Raw genomic sequence first — 27,344 nt, forward strand, 5'->3', positions numbered from 1 at the left:
TACTCAAGATCTCTCTGGAAAAAATTACAGAATATGATTGGGAGACAAAAAATCTATTTTTATAATGGAAAAATATACTATGTAATGGATGGTAAGACCCAATATCTGAAAAGATATAATGTCCAAATTAATCTCTAAATTAAACCAAAGCCTGTAATGACAAAAAGTTTTCATGGAATTCAACAAACTGCTGTTAAAATATGATGATGGGGAACGCCTGGGTGCCTCAGTTGGTTGGGCAGCTGCCTTCGGCTTGGGTCATGATCCCGGCATCCTGGGATCGAGTCCCGCATCCGGCTCCTTGCTCGGCGGGGAGCCTGCTTCTCCCTCTGCCTCTGCCTGCCATTCTGTCTGCCTGTGTTCGCTCTCTCTCCCTCTCTCTTTCTGACAAATAAATAAAATCTTAAAAAAATATATATGATGATGGCAGGGAGACAAACATGGCTAAAAGCAGTAAAAACACCACAGAAGAATTGCAAGCTGGAAGAAATTTATGAAGAAATATTTTGAAAGTATAGTATTTAAAACACTAAACTATACACTCAATTATTAAACAAACAACCCACTGGAACAGAACAGAAACTGTAAAAACAGATACCAGTATATGTATTTATGTACATTATATTATATATATATAGGTCTATACTACACATATATATGCCTATACATATGTAGTACACATGTCTATATAGTTTATATATAGTGTATCATATAGTATATATCTATATACATGGATATAGTATAAATCTATCTAATCTATCAAATATATAATATATAATATATACACTGTATCTATTCCTATATATCTATACTATATAATTATACAGATGCATACATATATACACATAGTATATGTACATACTATATACATATACACACATATATCCATAATGTTTTGCATATTATGCAATTTTTGTATATTATGCAAATTTTGCATATTAGGCAAAAAAACTGTTTTTGCAGTATTTGTTGTGGTCCTCTGTTCTGGGTATGTGTTAATACCTACAGCTATAGGTATAGCTATAGATATCTCCTATGATCAAATTATAATTATAAATCGATATGAAAAGAATGATTAATTCCCCTATTAGCAATGCAATTTTTTTAATCCCTAGGAAAAAGAAAACTAAAATTTTACCTCACACTGGACACCAAACAAGTGGATACTTGACTTAAACACAAAAGCAAAGCTTTACATTTATAGAAGAAAATATAATAAAGTATAATAAATAGTAAATTAGGAATAAGGACTATTCCTTAAACAAGGCTCCAAAAACACAAGCATGAAGAATAAAGCTGAGAAGTTGGACTACCCTCAAAGAGTATTTGTATAACGAGATACTACATATACATGTCATGACTATGTACACACACATTCAGTGCATATAAGCAGGGCAAAATATTAATGAGAGATATATCTGGATAAAATATTGATAGCTGTTCTTTACACTGTTATTCTTAGAACTTTTCTGTATGTTTGAGATTATTTCAAAATAAAAGTATTTAAAAGACAATATAAAGGGAATAAAAGAGTTGCCACAGACTGAAGAAAGGAAACAATATAGGAAACCAAGAGAGGATTGTTACATATAAGGAAATGTAGCAATTGCTAAGAGAAAGAAACCACCCAATATAAAAATCAACAAAGCACATGAACAGGCAACTAAAACAATTTTTAAGAAAACAAAATAGTCAATAAGCTTGTGAAAATGTGCTCAATCTAACTAATCATAAAAGACTGGCAAATTAAAAGAATAAAACTTTTATTTTAAAAGTCAGGTGGTTAAAAAGAGAACTCCAATAGCCAAATAATGGAAGCAGCCCTTGTCCATAAATAGATAAATAGATGAATGGAGAAAGACGAGTTGGTACACACAAACACACACACACACACACACACACACACACACACACACCACCCACAGCAGAATATTACACAGCACTAAAAAAGGAGTTAAATCTTGCCATTTGCAACAACATGGATGGAGTTAGAGAATATAATGCTCAATGAAATTAATCAGCCAGAGAAAGACAGATACCATATGAGTTCACTCACATATGGAATTTAAGAAATGAAACAAATGAGCAAAGGAGGAAAAAAAAAAAAAAGAGGCAAACCAAAAAACCAGACTGGGACTACAGAGAACAAACAAATTGTTCCCAGAGGGGACGTGGGTGGCCGGATGTGTGACATACGTGATGGAGATAAAGAGGACACTTACCACAATGAGCACTGAGAAGTGTACACCTTTGTTGAATCACTCTACTGTATGCCCGAAGCTAATAACCGTATGTTCACTATACTGAATTTTAAAAAGAGAGAGAACACCAAGGGTGTTGAGGAAGTGAGTCAGCTACTACAGTGCTACTAGAAGAAGAATAAATTGGCACAACCACATTTGTGAGAAACCTGTCACACACATGTGCAGATGGGCGCTCCTCATTATGGACAACGCCATGTTCCAGACATCGTAAAATCAGGACAATCCTTTCTTCGAAAATGAAAACCAACTCTGTGTGTTGACCCTCTGGAGTAAGTTTTGGATGCTGGGTGTTTACCGCCCGCTTGTCATAGTGGACCGTCTGAACTATAAAGATGCTTTGAACCACTGGCTCAGTCACTATCCCTACACATCACCCAGGATCTACATCAGATAAGTAGAGGCAAGCCGGTGACTCAGCAAGCCACTTGGCTGTTTCCAAATATACAGACCTTTGTTTGCGGGGGTGAGGTTGCATCAGCCTCTTTCAACACACCTGGTGACAGAATATCAAAACCACTCTTGCTGTGACATTTGGCCAGAGTGATGAGAGGTGGGATTTTACTGTGGAGGCTTGATTACCATAATAAGTTTCATCATTGCTATTCGGTTTTGATATTTTAAGCACAAGTGGAAAACAGCAGAGAGTATTGTTTCTTTGAAAGTATCACTCATGACTCAATATGTTAACTGTTCTCTGACACCTTGAAGTTTTCCCTTTGTGACAATTTCCCACTCTGTAACAGGCAAGGCATTTACTGAGCTCTTGTTAGAACAGCCCACAGACAGAAACTTCCCCTCATTAAAAACTGTTCACTGTTGAATATTGCAATTCTCATGGGAGTCCATTTGACTTACATTAATGTCTCAGTTTGCTTTCAGCTATGCCTTTGGGGGGGGTAGTTTTATTAAAATGAACTTATATGAAGTGTTATGTCATTATTTGAGTCCAACATTCGTTTGTTTCAATCACAAATTTTATTGAGCGCCAATAAGGTAACCTGTCTTGACCCTGGTGCCCAATATAATACTAGCCAGCATTTATTGAGCATTTATTATGTGCCAGGCATTGTTCTGACAGCTTTATGTGAATAACCTCCTTTATTCTTCCTAAGAAGTCTATGAGGTAGATGCTATTATTATCCCATTCTACAGGTGAAGGAACCACTGCAAAGGGAGGTTAAAACATTTCTTCCACATCACTCAGCTAGCAGTTAAGGGCCCAAGATTCAAACCTAGATAGTCTTGGCTTTAGAAAACACTTCTAGCAGCTATGCGATCCTGACTCTTGTAAAGAATGATTGTATTTCATGTCAAAATAGGCATGGGCCATTTTTAAGCTAACATGACAGTATATGATCATTTTAATTAAGTACAACAGTTTCCTGGTATAGGTTAGCAAAATTATTGAGCCTTTTGCTTACCTTTGACCTCACTTGATGTCAGTCTGAAAAAAAAAAAAAATGGCATTAGATAGAGATTAACCCAACAAGGTCAGACTTGTGGGTCTTGACAATAATAGCTGTAGAGTTTCAGAAAGTGGGCAAATGAAATCCTAGTGTTTCCGAGCAGGGAACTAGCTGACTCTCCAGTAGCCTGAAGCGGGTAGCCTGAAACTGAGCATGGACAGTGGGATTCTGGAATATTGTAGAATGCTAAGTTGCAGTAATTCTGTTCACTTCTCTAGTCTTTGTTTGCTCCACCAGTTCTTTCAGGACTGGGGTCTTGTGTGTCTTCCCAGTTCTTGTAGGGACTGGTGCAGAATTATTCAGGTGTCAGGTGTCATTCTCTCATTTGTAGTACCTCATCTTTTTTTTTTTTTTTAAGATTTTTTAAAGATTTTTAAGATTTTTTAAAAGATTTTATTTACTTTTAATTTAATTTATTTATTTATTTATCCGAGAGAGAGAGTGCACAGGCAGGGGGAGAGGTAGGCAGAGCTAGAAGCAGTCTCTCACTGACCAAGGAGCCAGATGCAGGAGGTGATCCCAGGACCCTGGGATCCCAGCATCCTGGGATCATGACCTGAGCTGAAGGCAGACGCTTAACTGACTGAGCTACCCAGGAGCCTCTGTAGTACCTCATCCTATCCTTAGCTTTGAATGGCAAGAAGCACAGATGATTTTTTTTTCTTTCTTTTTTAATTTTCTTTTTTTTTTTTTTTCTTTTTGTTTGTTTGGTTTTTTTTGAGGAGCATTCAAAAATGTTATTAAGGTTCACCAATAAGTGTAGTGTATAGTCGGGGCAAAGAGAGTAACTCTGTAACACAGATCTGTAGACAATTTCTAGAAAGCCCTTCAGATCATTTCGCCCCTAAAAAGCAAACAAACACACAAACAAGAAAAATCAACAACATAAAACCTACATTAGAATTGCTTCCACTCTCACTTCTAAACTTTGCTCTGTGCTCCTGCCTCAGACCCTATCTTCTGGCTATTTTTTTAAAGATTGAGCATAACTCACCATATTCTATGAGATGACCCCACAGTGCCTCTAACTGTAGGTTGTAGACCTTCCTATATCTATAGTCCCATAGAATCTCACTCCTACCACGATCACAGCTTTTATCCTCAAAAACAGTGTATTTTCCTGTATTCCTTTTCATGCATCTTCATCCTGAATGTAAGTTCTTTGAGGACACAAATGGTGATAACAATGATTAATTCTTTAATTATTACTTTTATTCCTGATGCATAGTAGAGTTCCTGATAGAGAAAAGTTGCTCACTAAATATTTCTGGGAAAAAAATCCATAATTTTCACTTTGAAAATGACTTTTATAATACTATTGTATTTGACCTTCAGCATATCATGATGAACAGCTATCATTCCCTCCTGAACACTGTTACTAGCATTGGTATGCAACGGGAGCTATTCATGGCAGAATACGCTCAAGTATCTTTGTTCAGGTTAGTCCTGGTACCTGAGTAACAGTCAAGTTGCTGAAGAAGAGGTAAAACACATGATTTTCATACAAGTAGTTTAGAACACTCCTCTTCCAGTAGTGTGTAATGTGCAATGTTGCATGATGTATTGTTGATAATTTGCATTTTTTTAAAGATTCGGAAAAAATGATTTCCTGCCGAGAATAGTATAAATTATTACTATAATGCCTCTGTTTTTTTTTTTTTACAAAAAGCCAACAGCCTTAACATTTAAATAAAGTGACTGAAGTACCTAGTAAATAAAATGAGATGTGGAGAAAGCATATTGCCTTCGCCTAATAAAAGATATTGTGAATAAAAAACAATGAGTATTATTTTTTAAAAAGGAGGAATTAATCTAGAACAATAACTTAACACAATAGAAAAATAAAAATAAAGTTAATTATATTTTTAATTAATAGTTAACTATTTATTTAATAGTTAATATATTTTTGATTGAAAATTTATTATAATATTTATTTGGTGGTTATTTAAATGAACACTCACCTTAAACAATAAATCAGTTACTTAAAATATATGACAACCAAATATTAAAAAGGAACACTGTTATAGAAAGTATGTTGTTATATTTTATAAATGTGACCCCTCACCTGCCCCAAAAAAGTTTTCAAAGAAATCAATACTTTACAATTTGGTTTGAATAGAGTGTTTGTATACACTCTTTGTTAAATTATCCAGCTCTTTGGTGTGTAAGGGTGTATGCATGGGAATGTGTGTGTGTGTGTAAGCATGTATTTATATTCCTATATCTGGGCTGGGAATTTCCCACCACAGCAGGTATTGAGAAAAAGCAGCTGGGAATGGTGGGAAGTGTTTATTTGAAAACTAACTCAGCCATTCCTCAATTCATGTGCCTTATAAATTATTTAAACACTGAGCCTCAGTGTCTCTATATATAAAATGGGGGGAAAAATGAGAATTAGCAATTGCGCATACGTAACACCTGCTGGAATGCTTGGCTGATAGATCCTGATTTCTCTTGGATCTATCCTGATCCAAGATCCACTAAGCGAGAGCAAGACTGTTTCCATCATTACTCTTATTAGAACTCACTTATATTTGGCTAACTCCTTGGTAAGACTCAGGGACAGAAAACCTAAATATTAGGGTTAGACTGTAAGCTTTACTGTACTTTCTTCCTTTCACTGCTCAGCACTAGGACTCTTCACACTACCTGTACCATCGTCCTCAACCACAATGATTTATTAGAATGGTTATAAAGTGTGCTATGGGTTATGTAATTGAAATGCCAATTGCTCTCCAGCATTTGAAACCCTTTGGTCTTAGAAGAACTCTCTGGCATTGGGGTTCCCCTGTCCATCTGCAGATTAGGAAACTGAAGGCGGGGTTCGAAGGGTTCCACTTGGGATCCTTCGGCCAGTGCTAGAGCAGGGGTTAAAAAGAGGATTCAGCCTCTGAAACTCTACCCTTCCTGCCTTTCTCATTTGGTCTCAGAGCTGACAACAAGCCAAACACCATGTCCCAGATGAAATTTATCATCCAAAGCAGAACATCATGGTGGGTGAACAGGAGTACAATTATGAACTACGCTGTGACAAGAGGAGTATGCTGGGCTGAGCGCGATACAGAGAAAGGTGGGCTTTCGAGCTCCAGCTTCCTTCGAAAGTAGCTTGGGACTTAAAATATAATTAAAAAAAAAAAAAAGTCAAAGTAGCAAAGAGACAGGTTGGTGATAATAGCTATAGCTATTTGGACAAGAGAAATATACTCTTTATGTTCCCAAACCCCCATGACCAAGTGCTGGAGTCTCAATGCTGTAGAAAGGAACAGTGCATGGGAGAGAAAGACAACAGGCGGAGTTTATTAGAAACAGCTTGTCTACCAGGGAGCTGACAGGAAAGACAAGGGTTGCTTCTGGAAGGGCTAGCCTGCAAAGGCATGTTCCCGAAGGGTGAGGGGTTGGGAATGGGAAAGTGTCCCCTCAGTCCCACTGTCATTATCTCGTGGTGGTTACTTTTTAGTGGACCTAAGATAACCACAGGAGGCCTTTCTTTGTGGTCGACATTCTTTAGGGCTCCTGGAAAGTAGCACTACTTGAACAAACAGGTTTTAGACTGTTACTTCTAATTTTTCCCATAGAACCATTACTGTCTAATGGCTGTTATCTCTCATCTTTTCCAGAAGGAGGTATTTGTCTCTACACTTATGGAAACTTTTAACCCGTGACTCAGACCAGTATCTTTCCAGGAGTTGAGTCCCTCTTGCTTTCCCCATACTATCTCACTTAGAGGAAGATACTTCATTTCTTTGTAAGATTCCAACACTTCATATAGTGCCTAGAATATAGTAGAAGCTCAATAAATGTTTATTAAATTGACTTGCTTTTTTTTTTTTTTTTCCCCAGTTGCTGTGTTTGGTGAATAAAGGACTGGGAAATTGGCCAAAGTTATACAAAGTCTTTGACTTGTCTATGGTGGTAATAAATTTGTGATTATTAGGTGCCCTTTTCTGAAGGGGTAAACTGGAAAATCATACATTAAAGATATATGGTGCATACTGAGCTATGACTAATCACATTGTGGGGGAGGATTTGGGGCAAAAAGGCAGAGACAAGGGAATTAATTTCCTGTTTGAGCAAGAAATACCTTTGTTGTAAATATTAATCCATAAATAATTGGCTGATTTCATTAAATTGGTCAAATGGGTTATGTAATTGAAATGACAGGTTCAATTCAATGAGAAGAGCCCATCCTGTGTCTCTGAATGGACACAGCTATATGTTTTGTATATATAATTACTGTGATGTTTCTGTTTTCATATATTACTCACACCTGCTGCCCCTGGTAATGAGATACATTATAGTGTGTTCAATACAATACGGTTCTGTATTTCCAGTGTGTGCACCTTGAATTTATTTTGAGGTGGAAGCTGTCACATTTAGAGCCTCTGAATGAATTAAAACTGACATCAGGTGTTGAATTTGTGATGGGTGTGTCAGTTTGGTGGATAAAGAACTTCGTGACACACCATAGCTTTGTCACTGACTGGACACACACCCTTCAGTTTATTGGGCTTCAGGGGTTGGGTCTGGGAATATTTAGAGGAAGATCCAGTCCACAAGGTAGAGAGATTGGTTAATGAGGAATTTACCCTGGGATCCAGGGCGAGTATCCACAGCTTCTCATCAAACCTTCCCAGACTCCTCTGCTTTATGTACATTCTGTGATGCTTTTCAGAAGCTCTTCAGAAGACCTTTGGGTGGTCGAGGGCAAGTATGAGGCAATGACAAAAAGTACACGTTGAAATCAAGAATTCTCCCTTCTGGATCTGTCTGTACCACTTGACTAAATGAAAGTCCTGGATCAAGTCATAGAATATTCTAGGCTCTAGATCCTCATCTTCAAAATGAGTGGTTGGTGTAAAGTATGCCTTAGGTTCTTGGGTCCCTAATGACATTTCCTGGTCCATTTTCTGCAAATATTGGCCATTTTTCCAAGGTCTAAATGAAGGTGTAAACAAAGATGTGTATGAATTTTCATTCTAACTAGTGAGGTCTCAGGAGAATCCACTACTGCTTCCAAATATTTTAAAACAAAGATGGCTTCTGAGATTTTGTCCCTTCTTACAAAATTTAATTTGAAATTTTACTCCAGCACTCTTCCGATTTGTAACCTGCCTCAGCTGAAGATGCTGGTGGCTTTAAAGGATCTAAAGGGTTGGAGAATTATTAAGTAGTTATTTTCACTAACTGCAATTAATACATGAAACTTTACTTAAGGAGCACTTTAGTTAATCTGCTAAGAAGGTACTACATTCACATTCATTTTATTAAGAAATGCTACAGAGTTGTAAAGTGACCCAGAAGATTCCAAAGGCTAAGGTGGAAAGTTTTCTCAACTGCACACTCCAGTAGGCGTGAGAATTATAACATTTTCCTAACTGGTCCGTGCAATGAACCATGGCTGGAAGATCAGACCTGTAAATGGAAAGGCTTGCTCAGGAGGGGAGAGGCCAGTCAGAACAGTATGTTCTCGCAGAACCCAAACACGTGCAGACATGGAAAAGCCCAGTTACCAAGGATAAGAGCGAAGTGCCTCAAACACCAGGACGATCATAGGAAAGGGCACCCATCCATGGCTTGGCCATGGCTAATAGATTTCCTGTTAATGATTAACTAGGAGGACTCCACGGAGCACACAGACTCAGTGATTTCTCAAATCCCAGAATGAAGCATTTGCCAGGTGACCTGAAGGTCTGTTAATGATCACTGAAGGTAAAACCTGCTTGTTGACAGCTTCCTACTTTTTCTTGAGAAATTATTTTGCTCCTCTGGGATAACTGTACAGAGCTTTTGATAAAAAATATTAAAATTCTATTTAGATGTACAATGTTTTAATGCAAATTTTTAACCATAAAAACCAAACGCTCCATTCAGTTAAATTAATAGAATTACAAAAAGATGTAATGATAGCAATTAAGTCTTGAAAATGCAAATTTTATAGTCAAGGACAATTACCTCATTTATAGTATATTGGAATGGTGCCAGATGAAGGTAATTTAGATCCCCCCAGCTCACAGTTACATCATGATGGATATCTTCATTTCATTAGTACAACAAAGATGGGTGAGAAGTTAGACAATACGTTAAAAAAAAAAAAAAAGAACCAAAGACTATTTGACCTTTATAGTATAACAGGAACCAGAATTCATTCATTAATTTATCAAGTATTTAATGACTACCAATTATCTAAAATATTAGTGATGTATATATATATATTTTCTCTGCCTTAAAGAAAGAAAGGTCTCCTTATTTTCAACACCCACAAAATACTGACTTCTAGAGAGATTAGATTTCTTCAAAAGCAGGACAGGGTTTTGGTGCATGGTGTGTATCTCTGTACACTGTGCAGATGACCTGATTTCATGTTGATTGGAGTGATACCAAGGCTCCCTGCAAAAGAACAATGGATTTTTCCCTAATTATTTTTTCTTTTATTTGATCATGCGTAAAGTAATTTTTAGTGTCTTCAAATCATACAGCTGTGAAATTGTACTACCTAAATGATTTTTGTGTCATTTTAATATTTACTATGTATTTTCTAATGCTCTTTATTTTAATATTATCATCTTGGCTTCAGTTCATTTGCACAATATCCAGAACACATTATCCTGTCCACATTACAGGAAGATGAGTAACTTTACCAGGGACACACACACACACACAGAGGGGGGGGGAGGAGATTTAATAGTAGGAGTGTAGGTTTTTCAAACACCTATGTTCATATTTTCTTAATGCATTTTTTTCTGCTTATATTCATAAAAAACTAAATGGCCCATAATCTCCTCTTTTGCCCTCTAGAGGGCACTAGATCTCACTTCTGAAGTTAGAGGAAGTTCAATCAGCCCTACTTGCTGCTGTTAAAATTTTCCCCTTGAGTCATTATCTCTAGAGAGGAATTACTCCTGTCTAAGAGAGCCAGTGACTATGAGAAGCAGCTGGTTTAGTCCTTGCTACATCACTCCCGGACAGAGGGAAACAAATGTGCTCTGGGTGACAGAGGAACTCTGCTGGTTACAGGTGGGCTTTGGAGACAGACCTGTCCAAGTTGAAGCATGGCTCAGGCACTTCCTGGATTTGTAATGTTGAGCAAATCATTCAACATTTCTATTTCCCAGTTTCCTCATCTGGAATATGAGGATAATAATAATAACACTTACTCCATAGTGTTACTCTAGAGTGTTATATAGTCCACTCATTCATAGTTGACTGTAAGTATCGAAACTAACAGTACATATAAAGAAGTTAGAACGGAGACATGTCTGCAGCAAACGCTCAGTAAGTATTACTTATTTTTCCTGATCCCTTTTTTGGAATATAATCCCCAATAAAGATTCTTCACTTCTGCCCTTGGGATTTCTTTTTTAATCCCAGTGACTCAAATGGGCAAGGCTCTATTAGGACTCTCTGAGAGAAATACACAACTCTCTTATACAGAATAGATATTGACTCAAAGTACTTTTTAAGAAGCTTATGCTATTGGTATAATAGATATCAGAACAGAGGGTAGACCTTTTCAAATTCAAAGTGACATGAGAACATTATCATTTACTTTTCTGATCACAGAAAAAAAGCTCCAAACCAAGACATCTAGAACTTATTGTAATGAAAGATTATAAGAATATATACTAAGAAAATGAATATATGATAGAAATAGGGCCCTTCTTCAGTATATAGGAAAAGTTTTTGTTTATTTTATCTGGTGTCTTTAAATGCCATAAGTAATAAGAGTCTTTAGATAATCCCCCCCAGAAACCTAGTAGCTAGAAGGGCCAATAATGTTTTTGTGAAGATCAATCATTGTTTCTAGTGATTATGGTCAAGACTTGGTGGTTCATTTTCTTGGTTAACTTAGCTAGTAGGATGAGAGTTTTCCTAAATATCCATCTTGTTAATGGTAGTAAAAGGATGGTATCTTTTTTCTGATGTTTATTTTTTGAGGTAAATTCATCAAACATTTGTTTCTACTATTCAGAAAGAACTGCTTACGTAGTATTCTGAAACATATATACTGATAGTGAATCCCAAAATCATGTGTTATCTAAGAAGGAATATAGGAAACCCTCTAAATGCTTGGTTATATACATGTTCAAATATGTATTTAAAATCAGCTGCCCTTGATATTCTCAAGTGATAGGAATTCATCAGTGAGCCTACTGATAGTTTAAATAAATAACTTAAATAAAATTTAATTATTTAATAATAAATAAATAAATAAATAAAATTTATTTAAAATTTAAGTTTATTTTACTTAAAATAAACTTAAATAAACTTGACTTTACCCTGGAAGCTCATTGAGGCTAAAATCGACAGACAACCCTTTGCCTAGATTGTATGTCAGGATTTCAAGTGCCTTATAAGCATTTCAGATATATTTGTACTGGTTTAATCATTACTAGTGAACTAATCAACTATCTTAATAACTGGTGAGATAACCAGCTAGTGAAGAAGACTAATAATCAAATCAGCTACATATGTTCGTATCTCTTGGCATTTCTGTGGTCTGATGTATGGGCAGTATTATATACACTATTTTTTACAGATCCATTCAAAATGTAGAGAGAGGATAAAAAGAGACTCATATATGTGTTTTTACTCTTTGTAAAGAGTCAGTCTGTATGAGGTAATGATCCTTAATACACCCTGATTCTCTTAACATCATGAGAAAAATTAGAAGCTAAAATTTCATTGTCCTGTTTAAAAAAAGAGAAATGAATTGATGTTCTTACTTAAAGTAGTTTCCCATACAAAGCCACCAAATTTCTGGCATTAGAGAAAACAAAGGTGTGTCTTATACCCTAGCTGCTGTGTCTCAGTTGTAAAAATCTCGTCTGTGATCATAATAGGATATTGATTAGTTTGGATGCCATACAAAGCTGGATTGCATTTCTTGGTGGAGCACTAAAGGTCACTGTTTGATTACTCAATAACTTTTCAAATACAAGAAATGCTATTTAAAAGTATGCTTGAATGATTGGGCTGTGTTATAAGAGAGAGCATGCAGGGGAATGACACTTCTTTCATAAAGATAGATGTTAAATTCGCATATCATCTTATACTTATTTATGCTTGACATTCCATAATATTTTATATGCTAGAACATAAACCATGAAATTAAATTATGAATGCAATTTTTACATGTTATGATCCATGTGATATCTAACCTATGAAACATATAATTCACTTTGTTTTCTAGCTGTTAATTGAATTTGTTAGTGGGCCCATCTTATATTTAATAGCATTTATTCCCCACTCTGATCAAAGTAAGGCATTTTGCATTGCACTGGAGAAAATTTGGAAGATATAGAAATAAACAAAGAGGAAATAATTATCTCTAATTCTGATATTCTTGTTAATTTCTGTTCTTTTCTCTTTATATTTATAAAAACAATATAAAATCTCATATTAATTCTGTTTACTACAAGTTATATCAGTAGGGTTATTTTAAACTAGTTTTTAAAGATTTGTTTCCCCTTTATATTACACTGGGAATGTATTCTTATGAATATTAAATAATATTGGAAAATTAATTCTAAATGGTTGCATAATATTCCAAATGATGGATGTTCTGTATTATATTTAATTTGTTAGCTTATGCTCATAAGATCTCCCCCATTTATCCTGTTCATATGACCTTTTGTTTGCTTGTTAAGAGGTTTATACGAAGGAGAGCTCATTACTTTCATTATGCATTGTTAGTCACATCATATTCCTTCACTTACTTCCCTTGGCATTCCATATTTCTCTCTAATCCCTGGCATCCTTGCCTCAACTTGACTCACTATTTGCCCAAATAAATATTTGTCTTTGGTGAGTTGAATGACCTTGATATAATTTGGCAAAGTAAAGTCATCCATTCAGTCTATCACAAGAATGGGCTAGCAGTATCCTAGCACATGGTCCGAATTTAAAATGTATTTTCTAATAACATAGATGACTAAGTGGTAAGAGGGAGGTTAGAGGAGGTAGAAAGTGGAGCATGTAGAAAAAATGGGGAGTTTGATTAGTAGATGAAGGATAAGGAAGAAAAATAGGGTGATGTAGAAATAAGGAGAATGCCACAGGAATGGGCAGGCGTAGGAGAACAGGTGTAGAACATCAAGAATGTGGCCAGAGAGTCAGGTGTTGGAAAAGAAGCAGTGTGGGGAATTAACTGGGACTCTGTAACACAGACCTGTTTGACATCATGGGCAACATGGCAAAAGCATGGTGAATGATAATCCCTGGCCTATGTGATGACCCGTAGAGAAAAAAAGACTGCTTTCATAATAGTTCTTTGATTTAGGATTTCAGTAATATGATATACCTACCTATAGACCATATATATCCTTGAGACATTGATCAAAGTGGAATATCTAGAGTGGGGGAGGCAATGACCTGTTTTTCCATGTGCAATCAGCTGCTCCTGAAGCACTTGATTCATGAATAAAATCAGACTTACAACTCTAGGAAACAGACAGTCCAGATATCCTGGAAGATGATCAGCTCAGTGAAGGGGACCTAAAACAGAATCACCCTATAAAAGCTTAAAAGAAACCTTGTAGAAGACATCACCAAATGGCATTTAAAAGATGACTCCTTGAAAAGGGAATGTCAAGTAGAAAAGGAATAGACTGCCTCCGTTTGACGTAAGAAGAGCCATGTGGTCAATGTTCATGCTTTTCTGGAATACAGATTTTGGTTTGTTCACGGAAATCGCATCACACAGTGAAAGTGCTTGAAGTTGTGATTGGTAAGTCCTTCAACCCTGAGGGTGTTGAAGTACATGTTGATAAACAGTAGGTGGGGATTTTGTTGTGCGGATTCACTTCTAGCTGGTAGAGCCACATAATCTTTAAGATCTTAGCCACCGTTAGGATACTAAGATTTTTATGCAGACCTTTATCTAGATGAAGTAGAGAAAGTGAATACCTATTTACATTTATATGGCCTAAATTGCTCTAACAAAGTTTGCATTTTTTTAAATATTTTATTTTATTTATTTGACAGGGAGAGAGAGTGAGAAAGGAACACAAGCAGGGGGAGTGGGAAGGGGAGAAGCAGGGAGCAGGGAGCGCCATGAGGGGCTGGATTCCAGGACACTGGAATCAGGACCTGAGCCAAAGGCAGATGCTTAACGACTGAGCCACGCAGGCGCCCCACAAAAGTTTCCATTTTTAAACCATTTTTGTTTTTATGCCATCAAAAATGTTGACCTTTTGAATCAAATCTTTGACCTTTCACAAAAAATACTTAGAGCAACTATAACATCATTTTTTAAAAACTGTCATCCATAGTTTTAATCTGAAGATATTATATACATTCTTTGAAGAAATCTCTAAGTGTCAAGATACATATCATTGAAAATGACCCTACTCTTGAGTTGTTCATACATATAATGCGTTTAGAAGGCAAAAAGAATCTACAATACAAGGGCTGCTTTGAAAACCCATTGAGGTAAACCTGCTAGAGCCCAGAGGACCATGAAAGAACTCCCCAGAGCTGGGTCTTATGAGCATGAATAAGAACTAACTGAATGGTATGTATTTCAGTTGGTTGTATGTCTGACTCTTGATTTCAGCTCAGGTTATGATCTCAGGGTCATGAGCTCAAACCCCACATGGGGTTCTTTGCTTAGCATGGAGCTTGCTTAAGATTTACTCTCCCCCTCCTGCTATCCCTCCCCTGGCTTGTGCTCTCTCTCACTTCACTCTCTTTCAAAAATGAGAATTTCTAAAAAATTGAAAAAGGAACTAACTGAATGAAAAAGACTGAAGGGGTAGGGGAAAAAATGCTATTGGTTGGAAGAAGAGCATACAAACGAGAAGTTGTAGAATTTGTAGCTAACTAAGAATAGGTTAGTGAAGATAACTTTATGTGCAAAGTGGGGTATGAAGAATGATGGGGCCAACAAAGATATAATCAGATAGAGGACAGCCTTTTACACTATGCTAAGTCTCTTGAATTTCATACCCTAGACACTGGCAAGCTGTTGACATCAGTCAGACAGATTTGACTTTAGCTCAAGCATTGTCATTGTGTATGGATTGTGCAATAAAGATTTAAATGGACCAAGAATAAAGGCAAAGAGACTAATTAGGAAGCTACTGGAGTCGCCCTCAGCAAGATCTTAAAAGCTTAAACTGAACAGTGGTAACAGGCACAAAGAGAAAGTGAATTACAAGCTATTTTTTAAGTAAAATAATGAATTATTAATATTGATTGAAAAGATTAGGAATTAGAAGGTGTAAGAGTCAGTTATGACTTCAAATTTCTTACTTTGATGACCCTGTAAGAACCATCAGCTGAATGGAAGCACAAGATTAAGAACATATTTTGAGAAAGGGAGTTGATTTATTCCATTTTGGACTTACTTACTTTAAAGTGATTTGGAGTCCTTTAAGGAGTTACATGAGCCAGGTACCTGAATGTGAAGGTTTAGATCTCAGGTTTATACCTTCTACTTGAAGGTATAAATCAAGTTTTGTCTACATGTCCATAATAGCTAAAGCCATGAGTTTGCCCGTGAGGGGAAAAAAAAAAAAAAGGAGAAAAGTGGGTTTAGAATTTAAAAAAAAGAAAGAAAAAAAAAAAAAGAAGTGCTATTTTAAATGGTGAGCAAAGAAAAAACAAAGAGATAGGGAGGGGGTAGTAAGAGAAGTAGAAGAATAAGAAAAAAAAATGTGTATCATAAAATCATGGGAACAGTTCCAAGGGAAATGAATCAATAGCTATAAATGAAATCCATCATCTAGCAAGATAAGAGCTAAAAGCACTTTAAAGACCTTAAGCGGTCACCTTAAGGAGATTGGTGTCCATCGAGTGGTAGCCAGAAGACACATTGCTGTGTCAACTATCAACAAGGAATTAAGGACCTCATATGTAGAGTATTGTTTTCCTAGGAAGAGCTCCTCCTTCTCTGTTCATGCTGGAGAAATTTAACTAAGGTGAAGAACAGAGAAATGGTATAGGTAGGAGGGAATGCAAGGTCAAAGGTAGAGGAGTGTTTGAGTTGCTTGGGCTTTGTTTTGGAGTGGGAAGTATTTCAGTCTGTCTATAGATTCTAAAAAGTAAGCTTTAGCATAGAGGGAGAGTTGAAGGTAATGAAATATGGGACAAAGAGATAGAAGTTGACATTGGCCTTGGTAGGAGGAAGGAGACCACACTTTTCCCAGTTCCTACCTTCTGTTTTTTACAGGTAGATCTGATATATGTATGTATTCATAAAATACCTCTTTTTTTCCTCTGGCAATTATACATAATTGAATAGAGTTTAGTTTTATTACTTCCCTAAATTCTTAACTACAAGTCTTCAGATCCAGCTTTAAAAAAAAAAAAAAAAAAATCTTTTTTTTTTTTTTCATTAAAATAAAACATTTTAAAAGATAAGTTCTTCAGTCTAAATTTTTTTTTTCATCTTTCATATAAAACTCCTGGGCTTTGCTCCTTCTAACTTCCAGGGAAGTGATGCTTCAAAAGAAGGTTTCTTCCAGGGTAAGTTACCCACAAATTTGAGCAATTCACAAGCAACAAATATATATGGTCACAAAAGAAGTTAATCAGAAAAAACATATTTCGGTTGACCAACTTAGTGTTTCCTAAAAACATCTATACCATAGAAACAGAATGCTGACCCTATAATTGTGCAAGTTGAGAATATTTTCCAAAATGGGCACCAAAGTAGAAGTTTTATGAAACTAAAGAATAGAAGGCTCTGGAAGGAACATGTATGATGAATTGAGTGGAACCTGCACTCTACAAAATCTCAATCAATGATACTCGCTTCTAGAGAAGGTATCTAGAGTTCTCATTACACAGCATGCATACATCAAAATGAAATATTTTATCTCCTTGCTTTAATCTTGTAATATTCTGTACATGGTTTAGAAAGTGTTGGTTCATCCCTACTTTTGATAGTATGTCTATAGCCTGAGATAGAGAACTTGATCCAGTATTATCTAGAAAAATTATCTGTGAAGTGTGTAAACCTGGTGATTCACAGACCTGTACCCCTGGGGATAAAAATATATGTTTATAAAAAATAAAAAATTTTATTAAAAAAAAAATTATCTGAACTTCATGGAGCCGATTGAACCCATTGTCTTTGTGACTTGTGGAGACAGTAGAATATATTTGTGTCTTCCAAATTGATACTTTAATCAATCAAATCAGACAGTCAGACAAGGACTTATTTATGGTGTCTTTTTAATAATATTCTGAATTATACAAGTAGTATGCAAATTTGTTTTCACATTTTTTCAATTTATAAGCATCCCCATCAGTTCACATGTGCAAATTTATTACAAACCAATGAATTTTACCCCCTCTTTGGTTTCTACTAAGTCCTCTCAGATTATACAATTAGACTGAGGTAACACTTTTTTCTCCATAATGCTACAGTGCCCTGTGACTCTCTGGTACAACATCTCCCACCTCCTTGTTTGTATAGAACTCTCTTTAAAATAAATAAATAAACAAACAAACATATAAATGAATAAATAAATAAATAAATAAATAAGGTTTTGGCTAGAGTGATCCAGCAGTTTGGTAAAATTTCTTTTTAAATTGTAGTAAATATTTTAAGTCATTTGTATCATGAGATACTTACGCACAATGGCATATGTTTTCTTATTTCATACACCTCTGGGAAACCCAGATTATCTCAGAAGAAAACATGGGTGCCTGTAAGGGGAAACCCCAAGCAATAAGATCAAAGAACCCAAATGAATTCTCATACAATAACGTGTTCCTCTCTCTATGCAACTTGCATTAAGGACTTTCAGCAACTTTTAAAATATTGATCCTTTGTGTTAAAACAAAGACACTCCCTAGTCACATCTGAATAAAGATGTTTTGTAAACAAATGGATAAGGAAGAAGCTGTACAACATATAATTATAGTAGAAATTTTGAGTTTCCTTTTAAAGACATAAGTGAGTTGAGTTTTCTGTTTGGACAACCTTTCCCCTTTTGTTTAACTAAATATTTTCAAAATATCCTTTACAGGGACACTGTTATCTTTTCCTGATCACCCATGGCAATTGGGACATCCTTTTGTTGTAGCACTACCATGTTATTTAATAATGTTGACAAATTTATACTTTGCACTGGACCATGAACTCTTCAGGAACAGGAATTGTTTTATTCAGAATGTCTATTCATCAAGTAGCTAATGGGTAATGCTTAACTACATCCTTAGGATTCCAACTCAGGGTGAGCCAGCATAGCACCCTGATCGCTGAGAATAAAGGAGGCAAAGGAATAACCAGAAACATCCAGAGAGAAATTGAACCAGAGCACGAGGGCCAGCTATGTTCAAGAACAAATGAGAGAAACCATATCCATTTGTCAATTCCCAAGGGAAAGTGTAGAACTGAAAACAGAAGCCAAAACAAGAGGTCCAAATTGGGCAAATACAATGACAAAGCAATGATATGACATGGAGGGCAGAGAAAGGAGATGGTTAAAAAAATGTAATGTCTGTAGCATTGGGAACATGGAAAGATGGAAATATGGGGACCATGGGGAGATTGATTTGAGGGACATGTCATTATGTTGTGCAGAAAAAAGAAGAATCCTGCATGCATGTACAGGCACACACACACAAAGGAAAATGTCAACATGGGAGAGACTATGATCCCCCGCTTCTGTTAAAATATGTGTGATGGGGCTTCCATGACATTCTTCACCTGATCCAACTCCAGAATACCAGGACTGGATGATGTTGGGGATAAGAGCAGCAATTATGATATAAACCTATTTGCTTGAGATACTACGGGAGATTATACATAAACCTAGTAATATTTACCATTGATTTGGGTAGAAGTGCCTAGCAGATAATAAGAGATTAGTATAAAGTTAATGATTTGATTTGAAAAAGTAAGAAAGTTTCAGGACACCTGGGTGGCTCGGTTGGTTAAGTGTGGGCCTTCAGCTCAGGTCATGATTCCAGGGTTCTGGGATCGAGCCGCAGGTCAGGCTCAGTGGGGAGTCTGCCTCTCCTTCTCCCTCTGCTTTCCCCTCCCCCACTCATGTTCTCTTTTGCTCTCTCTCTTTCAAATAAATAAATAAAATGTTTAGAGAAAAAAAGAAAAAGAGGAACGTTTTAACAAATACATAAAAAAGGGAAATGTCAACACATACATAAATTACATGAGTAGTAAAATATCTCCGAAGTGACTATAGAGATAGAGCGTGTATGGGTTTTGGTATGGAGAGGTGGCCATGTCAGTGGCAGGTGGCCAGCCACAGACCTGCCTCTCTCCCCCGTCACTTGATCAGGAAGGCTAAAGAACATTCTGTGATCTCTCCTGGACTGATTTGTTTGAGGACTTATGGAGAGAGTGGTGGGAATTCCACAGCTGCTTGAGCAACGGGTGGGGGAGTTTGCAGAACCCGGGGTGCATTCTACATCTGAGACACGGAGCAGGGGTGGGAGTGGGAAGAACAGACAAAAGACCTCACCTGAAAGGAATGGGGGTGATGGACAGGGGAGTAGGCAGTTCCATGTAAAGTTTGCCTGTGTAAGATGTTTGTACTACACCAAGACAATGGATAATGTATTCCAGCCCGCTGACTGCGGATGTTTATGATTAGCATGATGCTCTGCTCTCATTGTCCTGAATTCTGCTCTATTCCAAATAAATCTGGATTGTTTTCATGTTTATTAGCATTACACAACTAATTCCTATGGAAGCACATATTCAGCTCCTTAGACAGACGTTACTCCCAGATAGTGTATCTTCCCAGTGTTTGCATATTGCAAGGATCTGCTGTGCCCTAAATAGGTAATGGTATTACTATATTCCGAAATGGTCCCTTTGGGAAAATCCTGAAATCGTTTCCTGTTTCCTGTCAGTATGGTTTAACCTACACACGGAGACAAGGGCTGCAGCAGGTTTCAATGTTTCCAAGCAAAGTTTGTTTGAGTTGCATAGAGCGGTGGCTACTTGAAGCAGAGAAAGTGTGGAGGATGCTCAGTTTCTCACGTAAAAGTCTCGAAAAGCAGATTTTTGTCACTCGTTTGTATCATTTTTTTTTTTTGTTTGTATCATTTTTGAGTGTCTTCCAAACAGATGTAGTTTATAAAGTCTGGGAAAACGGAATGCCCGTTTGTAGAGAGGACTCCTATGAGGTTTCCAACTCCTTTTGTTTGCTGGGCCTTATTTTCTCATCTTCTTGAAGTACCTTAATGAGCAGGGATTTATTCATAATTCATGGATAGCCAATCACTACAGTGGGGAATATCTACTTATAAAATTATGACAAATAGCCACACACCGTGTGATCAGAGTATACAAATTATACCATAAGCAGAAAGTAGTTATGCTTGATTGGAGCAATTATATGTTTTCTTAAAAAAAAAAAAAAAAAAAACTCTAGTGAGAATATTTTAGAAAATGGCTTTTTAATCATCTATAGAACTGCTAAAATTACTGTCTCATAATAGTTTTAAAGTACGTCATCTTTAGAATTAACTGGGATCCCTTTGCATAGCCATGGGATTCTTCCCCCAGAAACCTGTTTACTTGAAACTTACTTTTAATCACAGACTTAACATTAACTCAATCTCCTGAATGAAGTGGCAGTGATTTTTCTGGGACTAGAAAATGAGACATTTGGTTTCCACGAACTAGCAAGTACTACTCAGTCTGCACAGCCAGAGTAAGGAAGAGAGAATCCTAAACAAACATGTTCTGCCCCTCTGGCACCTGGACTGCACCCATCGGTTTGCAACTTGGCCATGGGTGGAGGACAAGCCCTGGGGAACTCCAGCGGAGAATCTAGGTTATTCTGTAGGGCCACTCTAGAAAAAAAAAAAAAAAAAAGCCAAGGAGCCACCTGATCTCATCTGGGAATGACTTGTATCACCTGAAACCCTTTAAGTTAAGAGGGCTGGTGAAGAGATGTTTGAATTTGCTTTTGCTTTCTTCTCTGTTTGACAGGGAGAGGAGAGAAGAAATGCAAGGGAGAGCTAAGGTTCTGAGCATGTCAGAGTAATGAGACATCTGTTGACCCACTGGGACCCAGAAACAAGTTCTGACCTTTATTGAGATTGGGCCAATCTCCTTTTTCCTCTCAGCTTTGCACTTTGAGAAATCCTGGAGAATCTTCCTGAATAGGTTAGATGGTCCTGGGGGAATGTCAGGGAACACCGAGAAGCAGAGCATATTTAAGCCACAGAGAGCACACTCATTAAATACCTAGTAACAAAGAAGAAAAGCAACCACCAAGGGTGCATTTGACCTTGACTCTAGGTGAGGTGGTCCTCAAGGACTTCCAGACATAATTATGGGGACTTCACAAGGATGCTGGGTGTCCCTATCAGGAAATGGATGCATACCATTAGCAATACTTAGCTAAAAAATGTTAGTACTATCTTATTCACATCCATACACTGACAAATCTGAGAATATCTGCTTTGTCTGTTGTGTAAATGGAAATTTGAGAAGCTTCTTGTTATATATATGTATATAAATGTATGTGTGTTTGTGTATTTTATATATATATATTTTATTTATATTTATATATTTTATGTATTTATATTTATATATTATATATTTTTATTTGTTATATTTATATTTAATATTTTATAGTTTTCATATATATATATATATATATTTTTTTTTTTTTCCTAGTAAAGCCTGTAAGTCTCCCAGAATAAGCTGAATGCAGAAATTACTTTCTGAATACATGTGCCAGAGGCTTTTATATTGGGATTTTGGCCACCAAGACCACATGCCTTCTGAAGTACACGATTTAGACACCCATTCAATAAGAACTACATCTTTGGAGGACTTACTAAGGGATGGGCACTGAGTTTTACATTTACTAAACACATTTAAACTTTACAACACCAAAGGCTTTCAAAATAAAACGAAGGCTTAGAGAGATAAAGTGAGTTGATCATGATAAAAAATCAAATATTAGATAACATGTATACTGAAACTAGTTCCATTTGACTTCAGAGACCAAATTTGTACTAAGAAAGCATTCCTTTTGGCTTCATACATTAGAGTCTTTTTTTTTTTTTTAACTAGGGGTAAAACATCACCCTAGATATATAATTTAAGAGAAAAAAGCATCTGACTTAATTTTATATTAACAGTACATTCAATAAAATTAATTTTCCCATTATCTGACCATCACAATTGTTCAAACATTTAATATGTATTTTTTTCTAGACCTCTTCCAGAGCTTGCATATAAACCTATACCATGTTGATTCAACTTTATAGTCTCCTTTTATCATGTGATAATAAATTACATGAAGTTTCAGAAGCTGACTTATTTTTCAGGGTTCCATCTTAGTGACTGCATGATCCACTTAATTCACTAAACTAGTCTCAAGAAAGAAATGTATTTTTGGTCTGTCTGAAAACATGTCTTACCTTGATTATTTTGAAATTTACACATTTTCCTCTGATTCCTATTTCCTGACTCTTGCCTCTATGTTCATATAAAGATAAGTTTTCTCAAATGCCCTCTGAGGCACGGCTGCCCTCCCTCCTGCCTACCGTATGGGTTACAATCTCTTCTAGGAAAAAATCTACAGTGTGTCTATCATGAAGAATCCTTTTTTCTGACTTTTTGCCTAATCCTTCCCTTTTCTAGGCAACATGACAGGAACAGATGGATTTGTTGTAGAGTTACCAACCTCATTCAGGATGCATGAGGGGAAGATGTTTTTCTCATTAAAAAAAAATAATAATAATAAAAACAAAAATAAAAATCTAAATATAATCATTTTAGGAAAGTTGATTTACCTTACAGAATGAAAACAATGTCTCAAGGCTTTAAATTTACACAGTGCCATCTCCAAAGTCTGTGAGGTAAGGAAAGTCTGTGAGGTAAGGAATCTGGCCAACTACCACGGATTATGTGAATTTGTTCCTCTTGGTCCCTTTGTTCATTCCTTCACTTCACCATCCTTATATCCTCCACATTTCCAAACTGAGCCCTCATCCTCATATTATGTATAAATAGCAAGATATGCATTTAGCCAGCATGACATGAAACGAAACTATAGAAATCTGCAGAAGAGATCACTTTTCCCCTTCTGAATAAGATCCTTGATCACACTAAGTAAATGTAATCCCCTTATCCACTGAAAACCCCAAGATCTAAACACAGGGTAGGTCCTACTGTTAAGACACCAGAACTTTAAGAGAGATTTATATAAAACAGTAAAAGGCCAAATATTCTGTAAATTCTCAGCTCTATTTCTCATCTCATTAGCATATTTAATTGTTTCCAATAAGACCTCTTTGCAGCAGAAATAGAAAGACAATGTGAGTCAGGGCACTGATGTGTGATATCATTTGAAATCCACATAGGATCTTTGTCTACCTGCTGTGCTTAATTTCAGTATACATTTCTATGATTAATTTTGTTTTTCTTCAGTACATCAGAATGTTCTAGTCATTCATGTTCATGCATCTTAAGCTATGGATTAAAGTGAACTAAAGATTCCCAAGAACTGGGATATTTTTGAATGTGAACTCTAAGGACACCTTATCATGAAAGTCTATTACCTGAGATGTATAATTACATGCATGACGTCAGGGTCCCTCAAGAAGATTCAAGGAGTCTGTGAACCTAGATGAGAGAAATGATTTCTTTATTTTCACTAATATGTGACAAAAAATTTTGGCATTTCCTTTCATCTTTCCATACTGTCAAAAATTGCAGTACTTATGATTTTGTCAGGAGTAGAAATCACCAGTTTACTCCTATCACATTGGTACAGATATCATGGAATGGGACATATTGGCATCACCCCTTTGACATTGTGATTATTACTGGATCTACCACTTGATCTTGCTATTTAATAAGTTGATGAAACACATTCATTACTCTCTCAAAATCCTTTAGATTTTGATAACTTTATTTTCATAGAATCCGTTTCACTTGTTATCTGAAGTATTTCACTTTGTGTGTTTAAAAATGTCATTCTGAGAGTAGATTCACAGACCGCATCAGATTCCAAAGACACACATGACTCAAGAAGAGTTAAGAAACTCTGCTTCAGGTTATATAAAAATTTATATCGCTGAGATATTTTAGTTTCTAAGTGGAAATACAAATTAATTGAAACAAACAAACAAAAAAAAAAGAAACAACAAAAAACATGTTTGCTCCCTATTCTGCGTAGCTCCTACCACATCAGGGTTTAATTAAAGTTTATTGTTATACCTATATTTTCCATAACATCTCCTTAATGTTTCTATAAAATGTATTAATGCATCATTTTATGAGAATTGGTTGAGCACTCGGTATGCACATGCTCCAAAGCAAGGCACTAAGGAAATACAATGGTAGTGATCCCTGCTCTCAAAGACTTTGCAATCAAGTTGAGTGCCCTGGCCATGACTTATAATGACTAAAACATAATTGTGATCCAAATACGGGATTCAGGCTAACAGAAAGTGCAAAAGCAGAGTTCAGAAAAATAAGAGGGCCTACATATGGACCCCTAACACTGGGCAAGCTTACATGGAGGAGTCAGGCTTGAGCGGGACGCTGAGGTATGGTTAAAATTCCAGGAGGCAAAGGACGCAGCCCTCACCGGAAGGTCAAGAGAAGGAGCAGTGGCTGGACAGGAAGTCACCTCCTGTTGTCCTCACTCTGCTTATTTTTTGTTACAGCACTTACCACAACCTGGTATGTATGTATTTACCCAATTAACAACTGGGTCCAATTGTCTCCAACTAAAATGTAAGACCAGCAACTTTGTTTAGCCTACTGATGTATCCACAGCAGAAATGAATAGTGGTGCATGTAGTTGATGACTGGTTAGTATTTACTGAAGAAAGAAAGAGCAGGAGGAAGTGGGCAGGAAGAGACCCATAGAATGAGGGCTGAAGAGGCAGAGGGGAGAGGTGAACGTGCGGAGAAAAAGCTGAAGAGAATAACCTGATGAGGGCAAAGTGTGTGTGTCTGGAGAAAAGGTGCAAATACATAAGCGTGGTTAGTACTAACAACACCCTTAAGAGAATTAATCCGTACAGTCCGAAACTGGGAGCCAATCTGAGTAGTCAAGCTATAAGGCTTTCTACATAATGAGTTAATTTGCATCAAATCGGGACTAATTTTAGGCCTGAGAACATAGCTCAGGTTCAAAAAATGTTAACTCTTCTTTCCTGCTCTTGAGATGTTTAAGTTTTAAAGCTTGATAAGTCAGGCCTCATTTTAATTGCAAAGGGTGTTTCACTATAGGTATTTATAAGTTTTAAAAAAATTGGGATAAAAATCATTTTCCCTAGAAAATCTTTACCACAAAGAATCACCATAAGTGGCTTATGCTGTTATGCTGCTCCTGGTTTATAGAGCAGCTTAGATTACTATCAGGGGCTCATTCCATACTTGACTGAATAGTTAGTAAGATATGAAGACCCAGGCACAATATTTAGCTCTTTTTACACTAAATTTGTTATGAGACATTCAACTGAATAAAATGTTGGAGGTCCAGTAATCTTGGATATCAGCTAATCTAATCCTTTGATTTCTTAGCTTAAAACAAGCAAACAAATGAAAAAGCCAGAGAAACATGATACTTGTATAACTAGAACATAACTAATTCATCCACCTGCTCTTTTTGCCATGTTTACTCATATCTTGAGTAAGTTTCACCAGTCTTTTCTCAGTATTTTAGCTACCTGAGTGCTGAACGGAAGGAAAGGAGAAAGGAAGGACCAGTGAACAAATGAATTGTCTTTTCTAATTTTGGGGGGTCAGATCGTAGTTCTTCTCTACTGCAGACTTTACGGTCTCTCCTATAGGTGTGATCATAGGAGCTGACAGCAGCTCCAAAGTTTTCTTCTCATGTTACTTTATACAGAAGAGAATTCTATTTCATTTCTGAGGTGTAAGTGGTTACAGGTTCAAATGCATAAATTTCTGTAATGAATCCCTTTTTATAATTAAGATGTGAGATGTAGGGATGAGAATGGATAGCAGTTAGTTATAAGAGAAAGGTCACGTAATTTGGAATTTAAATAAATGTATATACTAGCTCCATTTTTTTCCTTCTTTCAACTGCTGTTCTGTCCTTATAGAAAAGCAATAATGCTAATATATTACTACGTGTGCCAAAGGATTATTCAAAGCTCAAACGAGCTAATGCTTGGGGAAAGAGTTCTTAAAATGCAACATGCTGTACATAAGAAGAGTAGTTGTTATTGCTATTCATAATTTCCCATGGCACAAAATAATGACCCTAGGCTATATATAAGGATTAACCTTGTATCTGACAGAATTACATAAATAATTGTCATTCACTAGATGCAAGGACACTGACCTAATATTAATTATTTGTAATGTTCTCTAATAAGGACTTAACAGTGTCACCCAAGTTACCCTTCTGTTCCCTTGATTAAGCACCAAAAGGAATTTATTAATATGGCAAGAGAAAAGAGGTTGGAATTATTCTGAAATTCAAAAACTTGGACCAAAAGCAAAATTTCAATATATGAGAATAATGAGTTGCCAACCAAGGATTTCCTTCAAAGAAAGGGTAGATGGATTTCACGTATGATTTGGTCATCTCTTGTCCTGACAATGCAGGAGAGTTTGGACATAAAAAATATATATATAATGTACACACACACACACATATGTATATATATACATACATATGTATGT

This window comes from Mustela nivalis (assembly GCF_964662115.1).
Source record: "Mustela nivalis genome assembly, chromosome: 5".
Taxonomy (NCBI): domain Eukaryota; kingdom Metazoa; phylum Chordata; class Mammalia; order Carnivora; family Mustelidae; genus Mustela; species Mustela nivalis.